At 45.2% G+C, this 6448-nt stretch overlaps 2 long non-coding RNA genes across 3 annotated transcripts; both read left to right on the top strand.

Moving 5' to 3' along the window:
• The first annotated feature begins 1354 nt into the window (after positions 1-1354).
• On the top strand, positions 1355-4250 carry LOC114441648 (uncharacterized). The gene is made up of 4 exons (XR_003671273.1): positions 1355-1474; positions 1847-4019; positions 4099-4134; positions 4207-4250. It is a non-coding gene; the product is annotated as an uncharacterized LOC114441648 (long non-coding RNA).
• A 211-nt stretch (positions 4251-4461) lies between these two features.
• Positions 4462-5708, top strand: LOC114441447 (uncharacterized). Of its 2 annotated transcripts, XR_003671267.1 has the most exons (5): positions 4462-4501; positions 4574-4701; positions 4791-4838; positions 4927-5042; positions 5144-5708. It is a non-coding gene; the product is annotated as an uncharacterized LOC114441447 (long non-coding RNA). The 2 variants fall into 2 exon arrangements; XR_003671266.1 differs by having other exon boundaries at positions 4927-5708.
• Positions 5709-6448: the final 740 nt, after the last annotated feature.

Below are 6448 nucleotides of genomic sequence, written 5' to 3'. Positions count from 1 at the left end.
CCAGGCTGATATCAGAGCAGCTGGGCGTCAGAGTGACAGCAGACCAGCTGCAATCTAGACAGATGCTTTATTCCCTGTATTTACTCATTGATGCACTCACACAACTTGTCTTCATTTCTAATGACCTAACAATATTCAGGCAGTGGAATGTTCAGATGTAGTTGTACAGATGGATCCAAGGATCCAACCAGTGGCAGGACAGGAGCAGCAGTGAACATCCCATCATATAACATCAGGGTTAAGAACATCAGACCCCACAGTACTGTTGAACTGACAGTGTCAGCTCTTAAATGGGTTCTTGTTAATAGTCAGGGCTTGAATACGGTGGTAGTTGCCTCGGATAGTCAAGCTGTGCTGTTGAGCATAAAGTCAGGTGAATCTTGCAGACTCTAGCTTTTATATGAAATATTTCCATTTCTGTTTCAGCTGTGTAGGAAAAATGTTTCTGTGCAGTGTGTTTGGTCCCGGCTCATGTGGGCGTTGAGGGGAAGAAGAGGTGGATATTTTATCCAAACAGGCTCTGAAGCAGGACACGGTTTACATCAACATCCCACTGAGCAGAGGTGAGGGCAAATCTGTCACAGGAAGGTCCAAGAGATGTGGCCCAAACTCCAGTCCAGTAGGTGGCGGTAATGCACCTCAAACGTTGGTTGTCACTCGCCATTAAACAGAAGAAGAAGAAGTTCTCAGGAAGTGATAAGTTGGCTGCGCGTCGGCGCCATTTTGGAGACAACCTGAAGCAGGTGTGGAAGTTCAGCTGCTTGGTCTGATGTACTGGTGGTGTGATGGCAGCTCTGGTGTAACATCCACCGACAGGTTACAGAAAGGGCCCTGGTTCGACCGAAGGAGAAGAGAGAAGGCCTGGTTCCACAGAAAGGCCTGGAAGCAGAGGCAGCGGCCTGCTGCTGGGGGCACATGGCGCACAGCGAGGAGCTGCAGCAGGTGCTGTTGGCTTGTTTGAGTTTACAGTGAAGATGAAGACAAAAGTTGATGAATGTTGTTTTGTCTTTAGAAGCCAGAGCAGGTGCTTCCACCCTGTGAATGGCTGCAGATCATCTGGACTTCATTACAGAGTCGCTGAGATCAAAGGGAAGCATTATTGTCTGTGTTCAACAATAAGTGTTAAATTTAAACGCCTCATAAACATCAGTGTGAAGTCAATGCTTCCAAACTAACAAAGTTTGTCTCCATCTAGTGGTGAACAGGAGAAATGTGCCACTTCCAGAGACACAGCTGAAAGCAGTGATAATCAGAGCACATGGAGCTCAGGAACAATGCACAGACTGCAGAGGATCCGCCTGAGGACGGGGCGCTGCCTGCTTGTGAATTTACAATGAAGTCATGAAGTGTGTTTTTTTTTTAAAGTTGAATTTAGTTGTAAATTGTGTCATCACGTCTGATTTTCCCTCTTCAGGCCTTGAAGGCCTTCCTTGGTGCTTTCTGGGAGACGTTGCAGTGGATTGAACTCGACAAGGTGAGTGGATGTTTCCTGGCTGCTTCACTGCTGATGGTAGGACACACCAACCTGAAGACTCTGCTGTTTTTCCAGCTGCTGTCCTGTGAAGAGGTCCCTGACTGCAGCATGGCCTGCCTGGCAGATAAAGCATGTTCTTTGGTAGATGATTAGCGCTCAGACAGAAGTAGCATCTTGCGAGGAGGAACAGTGGCAACGTCAGGCGTGTTGGCCTGGTCCTCAACTGCGAGTACTTCCGAGGCCTACAGCTACATCTGCACCATCAGCGTTTGGTTTTCCTCGTGTTGCCCTCATGTCTGCAGTGTTTTAACTCTGCTTTGCAGATCATGTGTTATATTTGGTGTTAAACATGGTCCATCTTGTCCTCCTCAGCTGACGACCACATCACAGCACCAGCGCCTCCAGTGCCTCTGCCTGCACCTGGTCATCCACCAGCCAGGCCCCGCCTGTGGTCTGAGGAGACGTCTTCATGTCCCGCTGTGTCAGGTCATCGGTTTTCTTGTTATTTCTGTATGGCATGGGTTTTTTTTCACCTCATATTTTCTCCCCTCACGCAGGCGGTATAGTGTAGTGATAAAAATTATATTATTCATAGTATAATTAAATAAACTAACATAGATGTTGCATTAATAAAATAAAAGTAGTGTTCGTAGTGGAAAGGTGCGACAAAAAAATGAGGTTAACCTAAATTGTTATGTCAGTAGACGACTAAAATAGGCTTAATATTAAAACAGATGTTTAATTAGAGTCAGGGTCGCTAACAATAATAACTATAATATATAGATTTATATATAATCTAAAATTAGTAGAGTGTTAAGGGAGGATTAAGTAGATTAAATTAGTGTTTAGTGACGACAGGTGTGTAGGAGGTTGTGGTTGTTGTTTAGGGGGTGTGTGGATGCCGGCATCTGGTTAGTGTTGTTGTTGTGGTGGTGGTTCTGTGTTGTGGGTTTGTTGTGTCTTACCATGTGCTGCTGTGGTTCTTGGTGGTTATGTGGATTGGGTTTGATTGATGAAGATTTTTTTTTGGTTGACTGTGAATGGGCAACACCCAAAGGGGGAATGAATAGTGTGATGCTACAACACTGGCAGCCTTGACCAGTTTTTAAACGCTGAAATGAAAATGGTGACAGCAGAGGACATGTGACAAATGAATCGATGTGGACAGAAAATCAAAAGAACTGGATCCCAACTTTGCATTGAATGGAACAGCTCATGACTCCTTAAAGGAAGAAGCATTGTGAGGATCTCTGAAGAGTTGAAGACGAGAAGAAATGATCCACGCTTTCAGCAACTGCATCAGAACCTGGACAAACCTTCTGGAAATAGGACAATGTAGGGCAGAATAAGCAAACGAATGATAGTGTAGGAGAGGAAGGAGTTAAATTAAACCATTAGGCGCTGTGACAGGAAGCATATAAACTAGGACAATGTAGGGCAGAATACGCAAACACGAGTAATAATACAGGATGGTAGGACTGAGAATTTAGCTGAAGTTTTGCTAAACATTCGTCGTTATCTAGCCAGAAATCCAATAAAACGTGATGTAATTAAGTAGGCGTTTAAAGTCTGGGCTTCGTTACCACGTGCTAGCAGCATAGTAAGAAAAGGACGTCAGGAAAACGTGGCCTAGACCTTATTTACTAGCAGATCAAAAAAGATCTTTAGTGCCTAAGTAGGGTAGGAGAGAGTTAGTGGTTATAGTAGCACATTAGGGATGCAGGAGGTGTGTTAGCTGGTAGCTAGTGGTTGTAGGAGCTCTTGGTGCTGGGCATTTGGTTTGTTGTGATGGTTGTAGGTGGGTTGTTGACGATGGGCTAGTTGTTGGTCTTGGGGAGTTTGGTGTAAAATGCCCAGAGTAGTTGTTTGATGTAATAAATAGGACAGGATACCAGGCAAACTAGTCAAAGCGGTAGTGTAGAGGCTGGAATTAATGGCCCAAACCTGGCGTCCTAAAAGTGAAGTTTATATGTTGCGTATATCACCTTTAATGGTGGCAAAACGAGGTTCGTTAAGGAACAGCTGCGTCGTTGGTGTTTAACAGAGTGTAAGAAAAATAGTCCTTTAGGTTAATTTGGAGAATCTTCATCAACAATAAGAGTAGTTAATAGAAGTGAGACAGATTAAACTGTCGGTGTCTAAACTAGGCAGCAAATAGAATATGTTAAAGCAGAGGTGAAGTGTCAGTGTTCCCTTTAACTGTAAAATATGTCAAGTAGTTGTAGCGTACAAAAGTAAATTCTTAGAACAAACTATGCTTCCTAAAAAAAGGTGTGGCTGTAGAGCTCGTAAAGAAAGTGTAATTCAAACTTAGGACGAGCTGGTAGCCGAAAGTGTAGGGTCACTTTTCACTTTGATGTAGGCAGCAGGTAGCACAGCCACCATGGGTGCTTTTTATCATGGGCTTTGTGGAGGTTCCTGTCTGAGCACTGGAGGGCTTTAACAGAACAGTGGGTTGTTGGAGGAAATATGAGTGCGTTCATGGCTGTTTTCATCTTCACAGAACCGCTGATGTCTCCTGGAAGGCCGGATTTCTGCGAGGAAGGTAATGTGTCTGCAGCTGTTCTCTACACATGCTTCCAGTGAAGATGCCTGCTTACCACTCTGACTTTATTGTTCCACAGACCCGCTGAGTGGACACCTGGATGTCTGCAAGTGAGGTAATATGTCTGCAACTTAACACATCCTGCCAGTGAAGAGGCCTGCTTACCACTGTTTAATTATTGTTTTAGCTGCACAGGACCACTGATTCGTCACCTGGGAGTTGGAATTCCTGTGAGTATGGTAGTATATTTGCAACTCATGTTAACACATCCTTCCAGTGAAGACACTTGCTTAGCACTCTGACTTTATTGTTCCACAGAACACCCGAGTGGACACCTGGACTTCTGCAAGTGAGGTAATATGTCTGTAAGTTGTTCACACATCCTGCCAGTGAAGACACTCACCATGCTGCTGTGATGTTTTTATTTTTGGCTTCGCAGGACCACTGATTTGTCGCCTTGAAGGCTGGATTTCTGCAGTAAGGTAGCATCTTTACAAGTCATGTTAACACGTCCTTTCAGTCAACATTATTCCTTACCACTTTTTTCTTCGCAGGACCACTGATTCATCACACTGAAGGGTGGACTTCTGCCGGTGAGGTGATGTGTCTGCAACTCATCGTAGTACATCCTATCAGTGAAGATGGGTGCAGTACTGCTGTGTGACTTTAGAAGCCTGGATGTGTAGGTATTCAGTCTGCAAGTCATGGTAACACATCCTACCTGAGTAATTTACTTACAGTATTTCCTTTGTGACCGTTTCATCCCCGTAGGCCTCGAAGAAATGCTGAAGGACTCGGTGGCCTCTGCAGTTCAGCCAGGTGCGATGAACTCCGCGTCACAGATTGTCACCAATGGCAATTGACCAAAGGAAGGTAACTGTCTTAATGTCTGTCCTCTCCTCCGCAGATGAAGAGCACCTTGAAGCATCTGCACATCGTGGCCTCTGCCTGTCAGCGTGGTGTACAGTAATTGTTTTAGTGTTCTCTCTCAGACCGCACCAACAGTCTATTGCAGATGTGGAGGTACTGTAAAACCTTGTGAAACTGTAGGTATTTAACTTGTGTGTTTCTGGTGTTTTTTTAAATGCAGAACTTGTTTTGAAATGTCAGAGGACTTGTTTCAGGTTTGGCCGAACACTCAAGTAGTGTTTTGCTCTGTCTCCGGAACCCCGATGGACAGGATTTCAAATGACTCTCTGGGTTGGAAATCTCACCAAGACTTTGGCTCCGGATGGAACCGCGTGCACCAACGTGCCCTGACTGTTTGACTGACTGAGGGTGTGGGTGGTCTTGTGTTGTGCAATATAGGGTCAAGATCGTGGATGTTGTAGCTTAGATCCTAGAATGCCGGCATGTTGTTAGTTGGAGTTGAGCTTGTGTGGATTAGTTGATTAGTTTTGTGGTGGTTGAGGTGACATGACTGGGACTGGGAGCGTACACAACAACCACGCCAAATGTGTCGCACAACAGGCACCAACAATTTCTCAATGTAACCATTGTGTGGAAACAGTGACAGCAAGGAGACAGTGTGGACAAATGAAATACAAACACGGTGTTGGAACAGAGCAGCACATGACTGCTAAAGTAAACGGCAAGGATGGAAAAACGCACAGTTGCAACAACAAATGAGCAATGCTATCAGCAAACACATCCAAACCCAGATCAAAGCTGAGGACAACTGGGAAATCAATCAGTTTCAAAACAACAATGAAGGTGTCACAGCAATGTGTCAATCAAGTAGGGGTGGGACCAGAAAAGGACAAAGATCCTTTTCTGGTCCCACCCCTTGTGTTTTGTGGTGTCATTGCATCGCATGGTCACGTCATGCCAGAAACCTGTGCTTTCTCTCTGTTTCTGTTGCTTATCTGTCAGGTACCCACTGCCACCCCAACTCCACCTAACACTGGGGTGGTGGGGGGTGGAGCAAAGGCCAGAATCTGAGCTGGGGGACAAAAGTTGACCTGCTAGTTTTTTGTCAATACATGTGTATTCCACATTTCCACAGCTTGTACTGGAAGTGTCCCTACTCTGCTAACCCTAACCCTTTAATCCCGTTTGTCGTTGTCATGTTAACCTTGTTTAATAATGGTCTTCTGTACCAGGTGGTCTTGACCTGGACAGTTTTGGCCAGACTTGCGTCACCACAAACCCAAACGTGCTTTTTGTAATGGATCCGTTTCAGTCAATACAGCCGTGTCCAGAATTTGCCTTTGCAGAAATGAGCATGAAGTGATCGACAGTCGGGGCGCCGTTGACGAGGAATGGTGAGTGGAGCAAGCGAAGTGTATTTTAAATGCAGTGTGTGTTTGAGTTGGCGATTCACTGACATGTTTGTCTCTTGTCTCCAGATGTTCCGGTGACGTCACTCCTCTGCCTCGCTGTGTTCAGCCTGCGACTTTTCCTTTTGTACTAATGCCATGTTGTGAAAT

The sequence above is a fragment of the Parambassis ranga genome, chromosome 9 (genome assembly GCF_900634625.1).
Source record: "Parambassis ranga chromosome 9, fParRan2.1, whole genome shotgun sequence".
NCBI classification, from domain to species: domain Eukaryota; kingdom Metazoa; phylum Chordata; class Actinopteri; family Ambassidae; genus Parambassis; species Parambassis ranga.
Note: the sequence above shows the minus strand (reverse complement) of the source record. Positions and strands in the feature narration are given on the sequence as shown.